At 42.6% G+C, this 19,016-nt stretch overlaps 1 protein-coding gene across 2 annotated transcripts in view; it reads right to left on the reverse strand.

The window, feature by feature from the left end:
• NR2C2 (nuclear receptor subfamily 2 group C member 2) overlaps nt 1-14,094 on the reverse strand; it is a 102,110-nt gene extending 88,016 nt beyond the window's left edge. For both annotated transcript variants that reach the window (XM_059161828.1, XM_059161827.1), the window contains exon 1: nt 13,734-14,094. The gene's annotated coding sequence lies outside the window, so the exon portion shown is untranslated. The remainder of the gene's footprint in view (nt 1-13,733) is intronic.
• Between the last annotated feature and the right edge of the window lie 4,922 nt (nt 14,095-19,016).

A 19,016-nucleotide genomic window follows, 5' to 3' on the forward strand; every position in this document is an offset into this window, starting at 1 on the left:
AAACCAGGAAATGTGCTAGTCTCCTGAGGAGGATCCCCTGAATGCAAGCATTGTTAATGCAACAGACCACTTGTCTCTTCAGGTCTAAAGAAACAGCTCCACTGAATAGACCCTAACCCCCTTCCAATCTCTTCCACAAAGAATCCAGGATAAAGAGATTCCACTTCGGACCTAATTCCTGGACAAATCAGAAAGACTTCATTAGTGACGGCACTGGTCCCATGTGAATACAAGAAAAATTTATTTTTCTGGTATAATTTATTTTTAGCAATACATATAAAAATTATACACTACTACACAAATGCATACACAGTTCATTTGCTTGGTCCTCCCTTGACCATAAACTAGACTACGCAATTTTACAAAAACACTTTCCTGTAGTTCTTACCCCAAGTTTATACTTGTAAGTACTGGTCTCTATGAAACTCTTTTACTCTCTGGTAACTTTCCAATGATTCTATCTACTATTAAATAGCTATATCTATTAACATAATTCCCCTTCAGATTATTTTATTGCCAAAATAGCAATGAGAGAGAAATGGGGGCATGAAAACTATGACTGGCAAATATAAAAGAACTGGCCCCTACCTCCAAGAGTCAAAATCCTATAAGAACAGGTACCTTACCACCTGCTACAATGAAACCAGGTCACCTGTGTCAGTGATTCAGAAAAACACTCTGGTCTTTCTTCCCAGTTAGTTTGGCCAACTAACAGAAATGAAAGAAAAAAGCATCATTTCACAGGTACCAGAAAAGTCTATTGGCAGTTGTTAAAAACATAATTACTGCATGTTTAAAGTCTAGAGTTTTAATCTTTTTCCTCAAAATAGTAAATAAGAAGTCTCTAAGAAATCAAATGGGTAGATAGCTAGTAGGTATTTTATATTAGGAAATAAAATCCAAACATGCAGCTGCAAATATTAATTTTACCACTTTTAGGTCCTGTTAGTATTTTTGTTGCTGTTATGACCTGTAGTTTGCTGCAAGAAATGCATGAATTTTAATATTATAGAAATATTCTTAGGGAACTATTACTGAGTAGTAGAGAAATAAATGCTAGAAAAGTTTATCTTTCTATTGAGTCTCCCTATAACAGGCAGTTTGATTCCTTCAGTTTTGAGCTGAAGCAGATTCTGTAACTCAGAAAACTTTCTGTAATGGCTCCTTTAACATTAAATTTGCAGGACCAATCAGTCTCACATAAGGCTGAGAGGAGGACTGTCCCAAGATACTGCTAATGATCAGTGATTATAGATACTAGGTTAAAGAGAAGTTATCAGCTTAAAAAAGCTAAATATTCTGGATATTCTTTTTTTTTTTTTTAAGATTTTATTTATTTATTTGACAGAGAGAGATCACAAGTAGGCAGAGAGGCAGGCAGAGAGAGAGAGGAGGAAGCAGGCTCCCTGCTGAGCAGAGAGCCCGATGCGGGACTCGATCCCAGGACCCTGAGATCATGACCTGAGCCGAAGGCAGCGGCTTAACCCACTGAGCCACCCAGGCACCCTATTCTGGATATTCTAAATATTAAGCTAAATATCTTCTCCTACCTGGGGTTCATTTGTTCACCTTCTTTATGGTGTCTTTTGATGAATGGAAATTCTTAAATTTAATAAGGCTGAATTTATCAACATTTATTTTATGAAAATTCTGTCCAACTCCAGGGTCATAAGTATAATTTTACATATTTCTTACAAATGTTTATGAGCTTTTGTCCCTGTCCTTCACATTTAAGGCCTTAATCTATGTGCAAATTGATTGTTGAGTTTGATAAGGATTAAGAATCTAGTTAATTTTCTTTCTGTGTGGATAGTCAATTTTCCAGCACCATTAATGAACAATCTATCCTTTTCCCTACTAATCTGTAATGCCACTTCTGTCCTATTTCAGGCTTCCCTGTATGTGTGGCTATAATTCTAAATTCTCTAGTCTGTTCCACTACTGTTCTACTTATCTTTCTTTACACTACTACCATTATCTTATTACTGCAGCTTTATAAGAAGTGGTGCTCTCTATTAGGGCAAGTGCCCTCCTGCCCACCCCCAGCACCTTGCTCTCTTCTCCACATACCAACTTCCTGGACCATCTCAAGCACTCAAAACCAGAACAGCAACCTTTCTTTACAGATTTGGAATTCTTACAATTCTTGATCTCACTGTTTGTTTCTTCCCTCCAAAGAATGAGGCATCATCAACAGCAACTTTTGAAGCTGCTTAAAAATGAACAAGGAGGAATGTGCACCTTCTAGAAAAACAAGCAGAGACAAAGAGTGAGAGTAAGAGTGGGAGAGAGAAGATGAAAGAGAAACTATGAAAAGTAAGTGCTTTCAATAAAGATTTAAATCCGCAACAGCGGGTGAGAGGATTATTTCAGAAAATTATTTTCCATTTCATCATTTTTGAAAATATATTGTCACAAACCATATCCTATCTTCACATATAAATAAAACAGAGGCTTCTTCTAGAATATTAAAATATAAGAAGTAAGACGAAATCCTCAGGCAATGAGGGAAAACATTTAACTCAAGTGCACCCCAGGAAAAAAAAAAAAAAAGATAATGTCGGGGTAAGACTCTCACCTAAGAGCTTCTCTTACTGCTACTGCAGCCACAGGCAGTCCTAGAGACAATAAGATCACAGTGAGAAGGAAGGGAGGAGAGTTTTGGAAAGGGTACCGGGCAATAGTTGTCAAGTAGGAGGTGTTTCCCTAGAATGAAAAGCTCCAGGAGATAGTTGGTTGTGTCTACATGTAGTTCTAAACACCATATTCACTAGCATATTATTTTGCATTTGATCTGAAAAGAGAACAATCTATTGTTTTGATAGTACAAATTAGATAACGCATTAACGATTCTTGGCTGGTAGAGTCAACAGTAAGGGTAATACTGATAGTAACTAACACTTACTGAGTGGTTACTGCACTCCAGGCATTGTAGTAATCACTGTGGACAAAACACTGAAGTAGCTCTTGGTACAGAAACCTGAAGTTGTCAAAGGCTGGGACTTTACCCACTCAGCTCCTTAACCCTTGAAAACTGCCCACATGCACAATAATGCTTCTGAAAAAGAGCCTCATTAGTTGCCAAAAGAGCTGTAAGACCAAGTACCTGAAGTTAAAAAAAAAAGCTACTACAGAGTATTTTCCTATGGTGGTTTTAAACTAATCAAATTCAAGACCACCAAACCTTTGAAAGCAACTGTTGTGAACTAGGCAGTCAATTAACTGACACGAAGAAGAAGAAAGGAGGAAGAAGGAAGAGAATGAAGAGAAAGTCCTGTCCCTGAAGAACTTACGAACGAACCTGTAATAGCTATGCAATGTAAATGCTACAATGAGTATCCAAAGAGAAAAGCTCCACTTTCTGCCTGTGGGAGCCAATAATGGTTTCATAGGAGAGGAGCTATTTTAACTAGGTCTTGAAGGAAGAATGGAAATTTAGCAATCAAAAAATGGGATGACAGGGAGAGAGTTCCAGGCAGAAGAGACACCTCAAACAAACTGGCAGGTATGAAGGAAAATAGAACAGCAGACAATCAGTTGGGAAGCTGCTAGAGAGGTCAGGGGAAGAGAGGCTGACACTGTTGACAAGAGAGAATTACCAGAGGTTTGTCAGAGAAGTGAAGCCATCACATCTGGATCTTCAAAAAAAAAGCCCCTTGGGAAATGGTGTTGACAGATGGAAAAGAAGAGACTGTATGTGGGAAGGCAGTTAGAAAGGGGTGGCTAGAAAGACTAGCAATGAAGGCAGTCTTAAACTTAACATGAAAAAGTGAGTTATTCCTGAACAGCACACAAATGAGAACAGAGCACAGCATATAAAACTGATACATACCACAGAACGATGGAAACTAAAAATATTATTGCTTGGCCTTATGTGGTGGTAGATTTTATAATATAAATCCTTTCAAATACAAGTAGAACAGTATCACTCTTCTAACAACAAAAAAACAGAGAATACAATGGTGACTCTGAATCAACTCTTCTGGGCTCACCAAAGTATACAGCTGACCAAATTTTGCAACCAGGGTTTTTTTTAGTCAGGCAGGGCTACAGACCCCACTGTAGTGAAAACTGAGATCCGACTGGGAACACCTGAATCCCCAGATCAGTCACCAGGATAGACCACCTATCCTCTCCACAGGGGCAGGTTTGGGAGCCAGTGTCTCAAATAACAATAAACAAGTCCTGGGACAAGGAAACTCTGTCTTCACTGAGAGGAATGAGTGAGCTGCCTAGCCCTTCACAATAACGGATTCACATCATCCATATTTATGGAGTGCGTGGCCCATGATTATGTAACATTTAAGATATCTAGTCTTGATATTTTCCTATTTAAACAAATATACTGGATTTTTGAGGCTCTGACACTAAGCTGATCTGACACCACACTGCATGAGGTTACTGTGAAGGCTGAAGATCAGATCTTAAATATGTATGTCAAGAGCCCAACACTGTGCCTGGCACATAGCAGACATGCAATAAATGGTAACTACTATTGGTATAAGAATATCGTGACACTTTTACTTTCTCAAAGAAATTTGAATGCAAAAATTCGAACTGCTTAAGGTGTATTGTAACTAGGAACTGGTCTCATTCTGACATGAGAACCACATGAAATGTGAATATGCTCACGAAGGGTTTGCAATTCATTGTTAAATCATTCACATTGGCAAAAATAAAAGGCCTATATTAGGATAAACCTCACAAATATTTAAAAATAAGGTAATAACTTGTAAAATACTACTGGGTATAGACCTTCTTAATAGGTACGAAGTATCTGGTTTGTTTTATTATGCTGTAACTGTCAGAAGTCTTTTTGTACTCATGGGAAAATAAAAATTGAAGAATCTGGATTGCCTGAGAATTAAAAAATAAAAAATACACAGGTGAAGACTTGAAATCCTAGATCAAGACTTAAAATCAGGAAATGGAACTCAGGTGGCATACTGAATATGTGTTCATCAATACAAAACACGCATACAGAGATGCCTCAAGTTCAGATATGCATTTTTAAAAAAGATTTATTTACTTGAGAGCAAGAGAGTGAGTGCGTGTGGGGAGGGAGGAGGGCAGAGGTAGAGGGGAAGAGTCTTAAGACTCGGCAGGGAACCCAGCCCTGGCTGGATCTCACAACCGGGGGATCAGGACCTGAGTTGAAACCAAGAATCGGATGCCTAACCACTGCGCCACCCGGAAGCCCCCAGGTATATATATCCTTTTTTCAGAAATCCCGGCGTTATTTATACTCAAAGATTAGTTTCCTGCCACCCATAGGAAACCTTTTTCTTGTGTGGTGGGGAAGGGAGGTAAGGTAAAGAGTGAATGAATAGTGGGGAAGAGAAGTGACTCTCATCTACATGGAGTTCCTATTCTATGGGAGCGGCACTACAATTTTCTGTATGAGACTGCCCCTAAGAAATCATGTACACTGTGGGTGATTTCCTCCCTTACCAAGGGCCCAAGTGTAAAGGTTATATGCACTCTCTTTATTTCTGTTAGTATGAACCATGGATAGAAGGATGGAAGGAAAGCAGGACACACTTCCTGAGCATCTACTATGTGCCTTATGTCAAACTAGGCATCATTTAATCTTTAAAATACCCCCTTCTAAGTATTATTAGCTCCACAAACATAGAAGAAACAGCTCAGAATTTCAACTTGTTTCAAGTCATCCATTTAGTAAGAGATGACTTAGGAATCTAAGGCCTCTTTGCCTCTAAAATTACAACATTCGCTCTATACCACAGTGCCCTTCAAGATAGTTTCCCAGAAAACAGAAGTCAAGAGGAGAGAATTTTAAAAAGTGACAGGAGACAGTTAATTATCTAAGTGAGCAAACTGCATACATCAGTAAGCTAGACAACTTAACTCATTTATACCACTAATTCCAAAATATGTGATTTATGTTCAGTATTGCTCACAGAAATTTCTGACCTAGTCCACTCAGATATTAAGTAACATGGCAGTTCTTTTGGAACTTGAAAACACCTTTCCCTTAAAATGTTATCTATCTAATAATCACCTTGATTAAAATAATGAGGATAATTTTACCATATTTTTGTAAAGTAAAAATTTTTACTAAAGTACAATATGCAAATAAAAAGTGCACAATTCATAAACCACTCAGTGAATTTTCATCAAGTGAATACACATGTACACACCACTCAAATCAGAAAACATTACTAGCACCCCCAAAATTTTCCTTTGTACCCCCACACCGTTATTTAGTTCCCTTCTCTCTCCTGACTTCTATTAGTTTTGCTTGTTTTTGAGCTATAATACATTTTTTGTGTCTGTCTTCTTTTGCTCATTATTTTTGTGATAAACATCAAGAGTTAATCTGTTTTCATTGTTGTACAGTATTCCGATATATGACTATGCCATAATTTATGTATCCTTTCTATAGCTGATGAACATTCAAGATTGTTTCTAGTTTGTAGTTCGTACAACTAGTGTTCCTATGGACATTCTTGTACATGACTCTTATTTTTATTTTTATTTATTTATTTATTTATTTATTTGACAGACGGAGATCACAAGTAGGCAGAGAGGCAGGCAGAGAGAGAGGAGGAAGCAGGCTCCCCTCTGAGCAGAGAGCCCGATACAGGGCTCAATTCCAGGACCCTGGGATCATGACCGGAGCTGAAGGCAGAGGCTTTAACCCACTGAGCCACCCAGGTGCCCCTATACAGGACTTTTAAAGCAATATTATCTTTCCTTCATTTGAAAATTTTCCTATTTTAAAAACTTGACTGTCTTTTCCTTCTTCAGAAAAGAAATGTATTATAAATTTAAAATTTCAAGAATCTGTTTTGTACTAAATAACTCAACACATATATTCTACCTTTTGTTTTTTTAAAGCAGACTTCATGCCCAGAGTGGAGCTCAACATGGGGCTTGAACTCCCAACCCTCAGATCAAGACCTGAGGTGAGACCAAGGGTCAGATGCTTAACTGACTGAGCTACCCAGGCATCCCAACAAAGGTATTCTAATTACCAGTCTTTTTAGCCAAGGGCTGGCATATACTTTGCAGTATATGCTGCTTTTAACCTTGGTGAAAAGTGATTTTTCAATAATTCCAGGCTATTCACCTAATCAACCTAATAAAAAGCAGCATTATTATAGAAGCAATGGAGCAGGAAAGAAAAAGAATGAGGACAAAACAAATGGCATTTCTGAAATGTTTCACAAATAATACAATAATTAGATTCAAGTTCAAAAAACATTAGCAGGGCAAATGCATCATGAAACCTGCTGGCATTGTGTGACTTCTCAAGAGCCATCCAATCTTTGGTATGTGTCTTCCTCAGCCAAGACCTGCTTGCCACATGAAGGCAGGCCGTTATCAGAGTTCTTGAGGTTGCATGTGTGAGCAGCCAGGTAAGAAACTATTATTATTTTTTCTTTCTTTCTTTCTTTCTTTTTTTGCCTAGCTTCTGTCAACATATGAACAATAAAGGCAAATAAGGTAGGGTGCCTGTGTGGCTCAGTTGAGCATGCGACTCTTGGTTTTGGCTCAGGTCATGATCTCAGGGTCCTGAGATGGAGCCCCATGCAGGGCTCTGTGCTCAGCACAGAGTCTGCTTGTCCCTCTTCCTCTGTTCTTCCCTCTTCCCCTAGGTCGCTCATGCCTGTGCACACGTGCAGTCTAAAATAAATAAATAAAATCTTGGAAAAAAAAAAAAATAGGGTGCTTGGGTGGCTCAGTCAGGTAAGCATCTATCTTTAGCCCAAGTCATGATCCCAGGGTCCTGGGATCTAGTCCCACATCTGGCTGCCTGGTTAGAGGGGAGTCTGCTTCTCTCACGCCCTCTGCCCCTTCCCCTTGTTGGTGCACGTGCTCTCTCTCTCAGATAAATAAATAAAATCTTTTTTTTAAAAAAAGGGCAAATAAGGTGACTTCAGTAAATCCACGAAACCTTCCAAGTCTGAGTCTGCTCCCACAAGCCTCAAACTTCTCCCACTCACTTTAATTTTCTAGGCCCCAATACCTCTCATACCTCCTACTACTAATCCAAACAGAGAGAGTGATATCCTTGTTTATGCATGGAAATTTTCTCTGCAACAAATTAACATTTCCAGGAATCAGAATCTTTGGGGTTACTGTCAACAGTTAAGGACTGAAAGGTTTAACCTATTAAGACTTCAGGCCTCTTATTATAGTAGAGAATTTTTTTTTTTTTTCTAAACATCACACTGTGCACCTGAGGTTGCCTTTCATCCTTATAGGGTATACCTGGAGTCTAGGGGTGAATCAGAAAGGATAGTTGGGTGTCTGAGCTAGCCTATTCCTTTCCCATCTTAAACAATTCACCTCCCATCCTTCCACTCTAAGATTTCCAGATGTCAGGGGCATGAATCTGCTCATACTGTTATCCTAAAAATGCCCCATGCTAGTGCCTTGATATGGACTTTCACCTTCCCTGCTCAGTCCCCCTCATCATCACTATAAGCTATGCTAGCTGAATCGCTGTTCCCAGGCGGTCCTGCCTTTTAGCACAGAGCTGTTTAACTCTCTAGCACTCAGGGCACTGGAGAGAGCATAGGAAGGAGGTGGCAGCAGTGTGACAAGCGACATGGGGAAGGAATGGCAGGACTGAAGGGAATTATAAAATGTATCTCAGCCTCTAGGTGTGTCAGGTTGGAGGCAAGTCAAACTCCAATATATAAGGACAACATTTTTTTTTTTTAACTGTGTGTGATGGGAGCACAAATGTGTCTATCAGGTTAAAGGTGGTAATCATACGTGGAGAGAAAAGGTCAACACTATTTAAGCTCCTCACAACCCGCAATGAAGTAAAAAGAGATGAACTAACTCTGGCTAGGGAGCTCTGCATCAGATGTGAGAGTGGACTTGATGAGTTTTAAGAAGGACTTCTTTACAGTCTTCCTAAGTGGTACTGATTAAAGGGGATCATTATCTGCTTTAGGAAGTGCTTTGGGACTAAAGGAGCATTTGGCACTTAGGTAAGATAACTCAAAGGTATAAATTCCAAATGAGAGCCCTCAATAGGTCACATTCAAACAGCTAAATACATGAGGCCAGTGGTTCAGTGCTATGACTGAGGGGGTGCTACTCTACAAAGGCCCACCTACCTTGTTCTATTAAGTCATTTGGACAATTGGCCTCTACTCCTGGCCCTGATCTCAGTGTTGGCTCAGCTATCCCTACGTGTCAAGTCAGGAATGTGTAAGACTCTAACAGGCTACCCACTCAAGGCTCCAGACACAGATGCTGTACTGTCACTTGACTCCTTGGAAACAAATCTTTTTTTTTTTTTTTTTTAAGATTTTATTTATTTATTTGGCAGAGATCACAAGTAGGCAGAGAGGCAGGCAGAAGAGAGCAGGAAGCAGGCTCCCCGCTGAGCAGAGAGCCTGATGCTCGATCCCAGGACCCTGGGATCATGACCTGAACCGAAAGCAGCTTTAACCCACTGAACCACCCAGGCGCCCCTCCTTGGAAACAAATCTTAAAACTTCCCACAAGTCCTTGTAGAGTAAGGTTATTACACAGGGTTTTTCTTCTTTCTATAAACGCATGTTCCAACAAAACTTCAAGATCACCATAAATACAACCGTTGAAGGCAATAAATAAGTAATTTAATGATTAAAACAACATATAGCTTTTTCATTAAACTATCAGCTCTCTGGTTACCCTGAGTAATTAATTAGTTCAAGGAATCAAAAGTGTTGAACAAGTGATACCAAAAAATCCTTGAATGGGATAGAAAAGGAATGTCCAAAAATAAAGAACTAAATAAAAATGTTGCTAGAGTGTCCTATTTACCAGACTTTCCAGTAGAAACTTGACACACAGTTCGCAAAAATCTGCTTAACCTTGGTAAAGCAATTAAAAAGTGATTTCCAGTAACTCCACTGCATGAATCAAATTATTGTTAAAATAAATATTTGAAATCAATGGCTACGAGACTTTCAACTCCCAACTCACTGCAAACCCACCAGTCTTCTTTACTGTTCTTTGATCCTCTGTGATAGAGAAACAAAGACCACCATTTTTAATTTCAAGAAAATCACACGGATGCTTTGTTTCCTCACTTGAAATGATGTGATAATATCTGGGCTACTTATTAATGAGTTCTATATGAAATAGATTTAACTTACAATTCAATCAACTATTAAATTATCTATTTCTTGTATTAAAAAACCCACAAATCAACATATAAACGGCTAAAAAGTGATTAATCTGGGTTCTTTTATTCCTATTTACCTCTCCAGGCAGAGCCACATCTGTGAGGGACCAATTCCCAAATTCATCCAAATACTGGAAAAGACATTTTATTGCTGGCAGTGCTATGTGAATTGCCAAGCAAGCCCACATAAAAAGGAACAATTAAAGAGCAGCAACTTAGTTATCAGTGATATCATGAGTTATTCACTCAACAAACAGTACCAGACACTCTGCGAAGTGCTGGAAATACAATGGTGAGTTAAATGATTCCTGCTCTCACAAAGCTTACAGTATGGTAAGGGGAACAGATATCAACCAACCATATAATGCAGTATAATTAAAAAGTGAAATAAAGGGGCACCTGTGTGGCTCAGTGGGTTAAGCCTCTTCCTTTGGCTCAGGTAATGATCTCAGGGTCCTGGGATCAAGCCCTGCATCTGGCTCTCTGCTTGGCAGGGAGCCTGCTTTCCCCCCTCTCTCTGCCTGCCTCTCTGCCTACTTGTGATCTCTCTCCCCGCCCCACCCCGTCAAACAAACAAACAAACAAATAAATAAATAAAGCAATTATAATTAAAAAAAAAAAAGTGAAATAAACCTTACAAGGAAAAAGAACACAATGTAAAGTAAAAGAATCTTATCTAGGCATCGGAAAGGGCTTCCCTGAGGAAGTGATGCTTGAGCTGAGAGCTCCAGGACTGGAGTGGGGCAGCAGGGGTAGGGTGCGGGGAGGTGGTCTGTTGGATAAATATGTGGGCAGGCATATGAGATTTCAGGCGAAGAGCACATGAAAGGGCCTAGGGCAAGGGTACCACTGTATTTAGAGCACAGGGAACTAGAGGTACAAGGATAAGAAAATGGTAGTTTTAGAAAGGTCTTAAAATAGGAAGCAGGCTGGGGCGCCTGGGTGGCTCAGTGGATTAAGCCGCTGCCTTCGGCTCAGGTCATGATCTCAGGGTCCTGGGACCGAGCCCCGCATCGGGCTCTCTGCTCAGCGGGAGCCTGCTTCCTCCTCTCTCTCTGCCTGACTCTCCGCCTACTTGTGATCTTTCTCTCTGTCAAATAAATTAATAAAAAATCTTTGAAAAAAAAAAAAATAGGAAGCAGGCAAATGGCCTCTACTATTACAGGGATTCTAGTGGGTGTTGAACAATATAATGTCTGTAAGGGAATTTTGTACACTATAAAGCACCTTTACTTTCATTAGTAGTATTTACTTCCACTACTTGGTTTTCTAAATAAACTTCTGGCCTGGATGCCAAGTGACAAGCCAAAAGCAGAAGAGCTAAAACTAGAACCTTAGTGTTCTAAGCCAGTGTTTTGCCCCTATATCACACTGCCTAAAAATGTCACTGTTCATACCACTTAACTAGTCCAATGTTTTTACCAGACAGCTAGTGCTTCATAATAACAACTCCAATTATGAGCATGTGTCAGGCAATTTTCTAAGCTCTTTATTTACATTAACTCATTTAAAGCTCAATTCTAGAAAAAAAGGCTCTATTACTGTCCAGATGAAAACACAGGACTCAAAAAAGTTATGAAAATTATTCAAAGTCATATAGCTGGTAAATGTTGACACTGATAACCACAACACTACTCAGCTGCAGCTTAAAATATTTTACGTGTGTGTCTATACATATGGGGGTGGTCAGAGAACAAAATTCACCTGTATAAAACCACATTCACATTATTGAGGACACGGATCAGTGCCTTAGTCACCCAGTGCCTGCGGTATTAGCGGGGCATGGCAAATACTTTATGAACTAAAGATGGATATAAGGGACTAACAAAAGACTTGAATCTAGAAGTAAAGTAATTTTCTGAGGCTTTCCCCCTCAGTCATGTTCCCATCAGCAATTCATTTGATGGCTATATTTTCCTTGTCTACTTTTTTGTTAAAATTGAAGATTTATTGTCCACTACGTTTGTCATACTTCACAGACTTTAGCTTGGAGGTAGAGTGGGATTATGGAAAAAGGACAATGAACTAGTTCCAACCACTCTCCAGCCACAACTGGCCTGTTCTCAATCATTTCAGACACTTTCCCTCCTGGACCTTTACAATTGCTGTTTTCTCTTGCCAGAACACCATTCCTTCCTTGGGTTCCTGCGTTCAACCTCATGGAGACCTTCCCGGAACATCCGATCTAAATTAGTCTCTCCTCAGGCCTTCTTTAACACATCACTCAGTTTCATTTCCTTTCTTTCATGAAATTGAAAATCATCTTTAATCTGTAATCATCTCTTTAATATCTATTCACCCCAACTCCCACTTCTAGGAGGCAAGGGCTTTGTCTAGGTGGTTCCCTAGATGTATCCTCCAGTGCCCCAAACTAGGCAAATATGCATTTAATCAACGAATGAGAATTACCTCAGATTTACCTCGGTTTTGTCAAGCCCTCAGTATCCTTAAGCCTTCCACTCCTGGTGGCTCTACACCCCATTTTCTACAGGAACACCATTTCTACATTGAGATTCACAAAGTAGCCTGACTCCATTTTCTGAGCAGAGCCCCTAAAACCATCTTGAGAAGGGAGGTCTGGGCATGGCAAGAACCACCTCTCTCCCCATTTTACAGTCCAGGAAATTGAGCCTTGGAAGGGAGTCGCCCGCGGCCATGCCGAAAACACCGGCAGGAGCCCCGAAGGATGTCCAGGTTCCGAAACGCCCTTCGCACGAGCCAGCGCCGCGGATTCAAGATGCTTCATCACCTTTATTACTATTGTTCTACCGTACGCAATCTGGACGCGCTGCAGGCGGAGGGAAGCCGCCTGGCCCCTTGCCGCGTCCCCGCGCGCCCCAGACTCTTAACCTAGGCCGCGCCCCCGCGCGCCCCGCCCCCGGCCCCGCCCCCATCGCCCCGGCCTCACACAGCACCTCGGCCTCTGCTCCCGCCCCGCCAGGGCTCCCGCGCCCCGCGGGGACCGCCCCCTCCTACTCGAGCCAATCAATAGAGCCTCGGGGGGTGGAGCCAGAGGCACCCGCCCTCCTATCTGGGCACCAATTGGTCGCGCCAGCCGTCGCTCACGAAGTCGCGCCCCGCACCCGCCTCCCTCCTTTTCCTCCACCCTCCCTTCAGGAAAAAACGGCGGTTGGGCCGCGGCGGTCTCCAACGGCGGGCGGGAAGCCGAGGGGCGAGGAGCCGGGGAACTAGGGAAGGAGGGACTGCAGGGAGGAGGAGGATAAAAGGGAGGAGGAGGGGAGCCCAGCCCAGCCGGAGCCATCTCCATCGAGAACAAAATGGCGGCGCTGGCGGAGGGCCAACTGTGAGGCGGGGCCGCGGCCATTCCCCCTCCGCCCCCACCCTCGCGCCGGCCGGGCCGGTCAGGGGGAGCCCGCTCGCTTCGCCCGGCCGCGGGCGGGGAGGGGAGGGGAGCGGCCCGGCCCACTATGCAAAGCGTCCGGCGCCGCCGCCGCCGCCCCGTGGCAAAGGTAAAAGGGTCGGGTTCAGCCGCCGTCGCGGCGGCTCCATGTCCGCGCGCCAGGCCCGCCCCCTCCGCCGCCGGCCCGAGCCCGCCCCGGCCCCTTTTCAATTTTACCTCAGGATTTGGCGCCAAAGCGGCCTCGAAGCAGGTCCCGTGTCTGCGGCGGGCGGCCCCCGACGCGGAGGGCAGGGCGCGGGGAGGCCGGGCTCCCGGCGTTGGCGGATGGCGGGAGCCCCGGGGCCGCGGGCTCGCGGGGCAGCAGGCGAGAGACGAGACGCCGAGGTGGGAGCGGGGGCGACGGGGGCGGGCCCGGGGGCGCCGCCGGGGTCGCGGGGAAGGGGGGGTTTGTTATTGTTTTTGTCAGTGAAAGGTCAGAGTTCGTGACCCCGGTGCCGCCGCCGCCGCCGCCCGCGCGCTGGTAGGAGGAGGGCGAATGTTCTTCTTCCTCTTCCCAGCGCCAGCCTCGCCGCGGCCGCGGGGGCCGGGCGAGCACGCGATTGGCTGAGGCGCGCGCGCGCACCGGAACGGCGCGGCCGGCGCTGGTCCATCCGGCCCCTCGGCGGCCCGCGGGCCCGGCGGCGAGCGGGCGGGAGCTTGTGTCGGCGCTGCGGCCCGGGGAGCCTCCGCCCCGGATTGGGCTGGCGCAGCCGCTAGGCGAAAATGAAATTTCAGTGCCCCGAACGCGTCTGTTTTCAGGGCAAAGGACCGGTTGGTCGTCTTAAAAATCTGGGAACGCGGGGCACCGTTATTCGGGTGCAAGCCTGCGAGCTTCTCCAGGCTAGGAGGTTACTGTGTTCTCCCGGTGATAGCTTCCATCCCAGCCTCCCGCTGAGCTGAAGCCTCTGTGTTTGTTGATTGAAGAAGCAGCCTCACAGCAGAGAGCCTGTAGGTTGAGTGGGTGGTTTATTGGTGGGTATTGAATTGTTTGTGCCCTACTCTTTACGGATGTTTTAAAATTAGGTTTTAAAGGCCGTCAGGTTCCGGCAGTATTAGGTAAAGTATTGAAATCGTCCAAAATCTGTTGTTTATGGTCTTCTAGTGAACACGTGACCCAAATCTTAAGTCCTTTCCCTGTTATTTGGAACAGGAAATAAGTGTGTGTAAAACGATTCTTCAGAATTGCTAAATACATAAAGAAAATCGCTTCTCTTGGTCTTAGGGATTTGGGGTTGTAGGTTTTCTTTAGATATTTCTTTTTTAAGTCTTGGTTTTGACTTGCTTGGGAGGTGTGGATCACTTACTTATCTTAGATGCCCTGAAATGTTTCGGCTAGACTCTTCTTGATTATCATGCTTTGTAGGAGGAAGATTCTTTGCTAATTGATTTTTTTTCTTGCTTTTTTATTGTTTGTTATGAATAAATACTGATCCCAAGATGAATGGGTTAACCTTTTTTCTTAAACAGTTGTGCTTTGATCAGGCTGACCCCAACTTTGAGTATTTTGTTCTATATCTTATAATATTTCTATCTGATAGGAAATGCTTTAAACATACTATTTTTTTCTTTTCCCATGTTCTCACCTCGAAAAGAAGTAAGTGAGGAAGAGACTTAAATTTGTAATGTCTTGGTGAACCACACAGATCCTGTACCTGGAAGGGGACTCAAAAAATGATATGGTCCAGTCCTCTTCTGGCAGGGAGATTTTACAGGAGAGGTGGGTGAGAACAAGAAAGGTCAAGTGATGTGTGCCTATGGTTAGACAGTATTTTGGTGGTAAATCCTTGTAAACATGGACTGTTTTTACAGTTGTACTCTTGTTCAAAAGTTACTTTTTAATGTCTAATAATGCTTCCAGATACAGTGTAAAAATTCATGCATCAATGAGTTTTAGGTTTTTCTTTTCTGTAAACAGTACAATTGCACAAATTTTGAAGTAAATACTAAATCATTAATGTTTCTCTGATGGCTTATCATTAGCACTGTGAACAAGGCACAGTTATTTCATTTTACTGAGGTGTAGGATCCGAGGCCTGAGTAAAGTAAGCAACCTGCATAATATTACAGGTGCAATAAGGGAACCCAAAGCTGTGACCTAGTCCTTTTGACCTTAACGTTTATGCTGTAAAACCATGCTGTTATCAGTGGCCTGCTGGTAATAGGAATCAGTAGATGTTCATTCTTAAAGGTTAGTTGTTTAATGTTAAAAGTAATGTAGAGAGCTGCCTGGGTGCTCAGTGGGTTAAGTATGTGCCTTCAGCTCAAGTCAGGATCCCAGAGTCCTGGGATTGAGTCCTATATAGGCTTCCTGCTCAGCAGGGAGTCTGTTTCTCCCCTCTCCCCCGCTTGGGCTCTCATGATCTCTCTCAAATAAATTCAATTAAAAAAAAAAAAGTAATGTAGAAAGGTTCATAATCTTGAGCAGCTTTTCTTCCCTTGCAAACAGGTGCACAGGTACAGAGACAGGTTGCAAACAATATCAGGAGGTAACAGCCCTTTGCAAGCTGAGATTAGTGCTGCCATGGTGCCATTTTTTTTGCTCCTTTGTGTTTTTTCTAGATATCTTTTCAAAAAATTATTTATTTTAGCAAGACAGTGTGCACATGAGGTGCAGGTGCAGAGAACGAATCTTAAGCAGTCTTCCACTCTTTGCGTGAAGCCTATATCGGGCCTCAGTCCACAACCCTCAGGTCATGACCTGATCAAGAGTCAGAAATCAAGAGTCACCCAGGCGCCCCTCACTGTAAGTCTTTTTAGTGACAGTGTTTTAGTGGCTTTAATCACAAAAAATATTGAAGTTGTAGTATACTAGCTATTACTAGCTATGCTTTTTTTTTTTTTTAACTGTCTGTTAATAAGTATCCACATTTGTATCAATAGTGCTTTTAACATTGTTTATCTGCCTTTAAATGAAAGGGTTCTTGACTGGGAGGGTAGTAGAGTAAAGAACTGCCAGGCCCCAGTGGTTGTGGAGCAATAGGCTTTGGGTGGGGCCTTACATCAGCACTTCTGAGCATCACAGGGAATTCTGATGTACACTACTGGCCCGAGCCATTGATCTAATTCCAAAAATGTGTGGCAAAAGAAAAACAAGACAAAACTTTGTTTTGGTTTTTGAAATGCAATTGCTGTTTTTTCAAACTGACCGCTACTGAAGATTATTCATTCACAGGGATGGGGGCATGACAGGAGTGATGATCTATCTGGCAGTATCCAGCTGTTGTGTGTACATCTTCTTGGCACCAGACTCTGAGCTCTGTCTCAAAATGCCTTGTCCCTCTCTATTTCAGCCCTTACCACAGTACCTAGTAAAGATGGGTATTTACTGAAACAGTGCTTTCCCCAGCAGTAATATATGATAAAGAATATTCAAATTATCATCCCCACCCTTTAAAAAATTTTTTAAAAGATTTTATTTATTTATTTGACAGAGATTATAAGTAGGCAGAGAGAGAGGGGGAAGCAGGCTCACCGCCAAGCAGAGAGCCTGATGTGGGGCTCGATCCTAGGACTCTGGGATCATGACCTGAGCTGAAGACAGAGGCTTTAACCCACTGAGCCAGCCAGGTGCCCCATCATCCCCCGTTTAAGATGAATTCAGTGAAAGCAAAGTTTGGTGTCTTCCTTGTGCTGGGAAGTGAGCCTGGGGCTGTTCACTCCTTGCCCAGTGCTCTGTGGATGAGAGGTGTTCCTTTCTCATCCCTCTTTGTTCTCTGGGCAGGTCCTTTTTTATCACAACACTTAACTAACTAGTTAACACTAACTTCAGTCAGTGATTAACTTGTCTGTGAGCTCCTTGAGAGCAGGAACAATGTATAGTTTTGTGCATAACACAGAGTAAACATGTTTTTTGCCATCCAGGGTTATTTAAATAATAAACATCCATGAAGACCAAATTTTGGTTAAATAGTTGCAGTTGTGCTAAAATTTTCAAATTACTATTATTTTTTTTAATTTATTTTTTAATTTATTTGACAGAGAGAAATCACAAGTAGGCAGAGAGGCAGGCAGAGAGAGAGAAAGAGGAGAAAGCAGGCTCTCTGCTGAGCAGAGAAGCCCGATGGGGGACTCGATCCCGGGACCCCAAGATCATGACCTGAGCCGAAGGCAGCGGCTTAACCCACTGAGCCACCCAGGTGCCCTCAAATTACTATTATTAAGCAAAGTTTTTTTTTTTTTTTTTTTTAAACTTGTAAAGATACTGCTTTTGTGGTAGCAGAAATGATGATTTTCCTTAATTTTGTAGACTGGGAAGGCTTAATAATTACCTTTGTTAAGTTTTTATGTATATCTTTGTATCAACTTTTCTGTAGTAGCTTATGCTTGTTATGTATAGTAATTTATGAAACTTGTTTGTATCATTTATATAATTTACTGTTTATAAAATAAACTGTTGGGGTGCCTGGGTGGCTCAGTGGGTTAAAGCCTCTGCCTTCGGCTCAGGTCATGATCCTGGAGTCCTGGGATCGAGCCCCGCATCGGGCTCTCTGCTCAGTGGGGAGCCTGCTTCCCCTTCTCTCTCTCCCTGCCTCTCTGCCTACTTGTGATCTCTGTCTGTCAAATAAATAAATAAAATCCTAAAAAGAAAAAAAAAATTAAAAAAAAAATAAACTGTTAAACCTCCTATAATTCTTTTTAGCCTTAATTTTTAAGAACGTGGAATCTACACAGATGTAATCAATGAGACCAGACTGCATGTTCCTTATACTCACATTATCCTGTTTAATCTTCACAATAACTTTGTGAAGTGGATGGTATTATCTTGTTTTTATAGCTGAAGTGGCTGAGGCCTTAAACAGGGGAGCATAACTTCTCCAAAGTCACATGGCTGGCAGGTGGTGGAACATTTATTCATAGTTATTTCTGCTTATTTCTCCTCTTCTGTCCTCGAGGACTTTGAAAAGAAAACCGTCTTCCCACCTCCATGATTCTGTCGAAGTCAAGCTCTGTCACAATAGAAGGCTACTTGGAGAGGTCTCAGGTTCTATATACTTGGTCCTTGCTTTTCCCAGGAAGAGAAAAGAGACTGAGCCTGTGGTAGCATGGTGGGAACGCACAATGCAGGGACACTGTGAGAGTGAGTTTCTGACTCCCCTCCAGGATGGCTTTTTTTTTTTTTTTTTTAAGATTTTATTTATTTATTTGACAGAGATCACATGTAGGCAGAGGCAGGCAGAGAGAGAGAGGAGGAAGCTGGCTCCCTGCTGAGCAGAGAGCCCAATGCAGGACTCGATCCAAGGATCCTGAGATCACGACCCGAGTCGAAGGCAGCAGCTCAACCCACTGAGCCACCCAGGCGCCCTCCAGGATGGCTTTTGTTGGGAGTTCCTGACCTGAGGCTTCCTGGGCCTTGAAAAGATATTAATTCAAGGTTGTATTTGGCTCAAGTATCTTAGAGCATGTGGAAAATCAGATTATCTTCTCAGAAAAATGTACCTCCTCTTGGTCCCTTGTTTTAGA

The sequence above is a fragment of the Mustela lutreola genome, chromosome 2 (genome assembly GCF_030435805.1).
Source record: "Mustela lutreola isolate mMusLut2 chromosome 2, mMusLut2.pri, whole genome shotgun sequence".
Classification (NCBI taxonomy): domain Eukaryota; kingdom Metazoa; phylum Chordata; class Mammalia; order Carnivora; family Mustelidae; genus Mustela; species Mustela lutreola.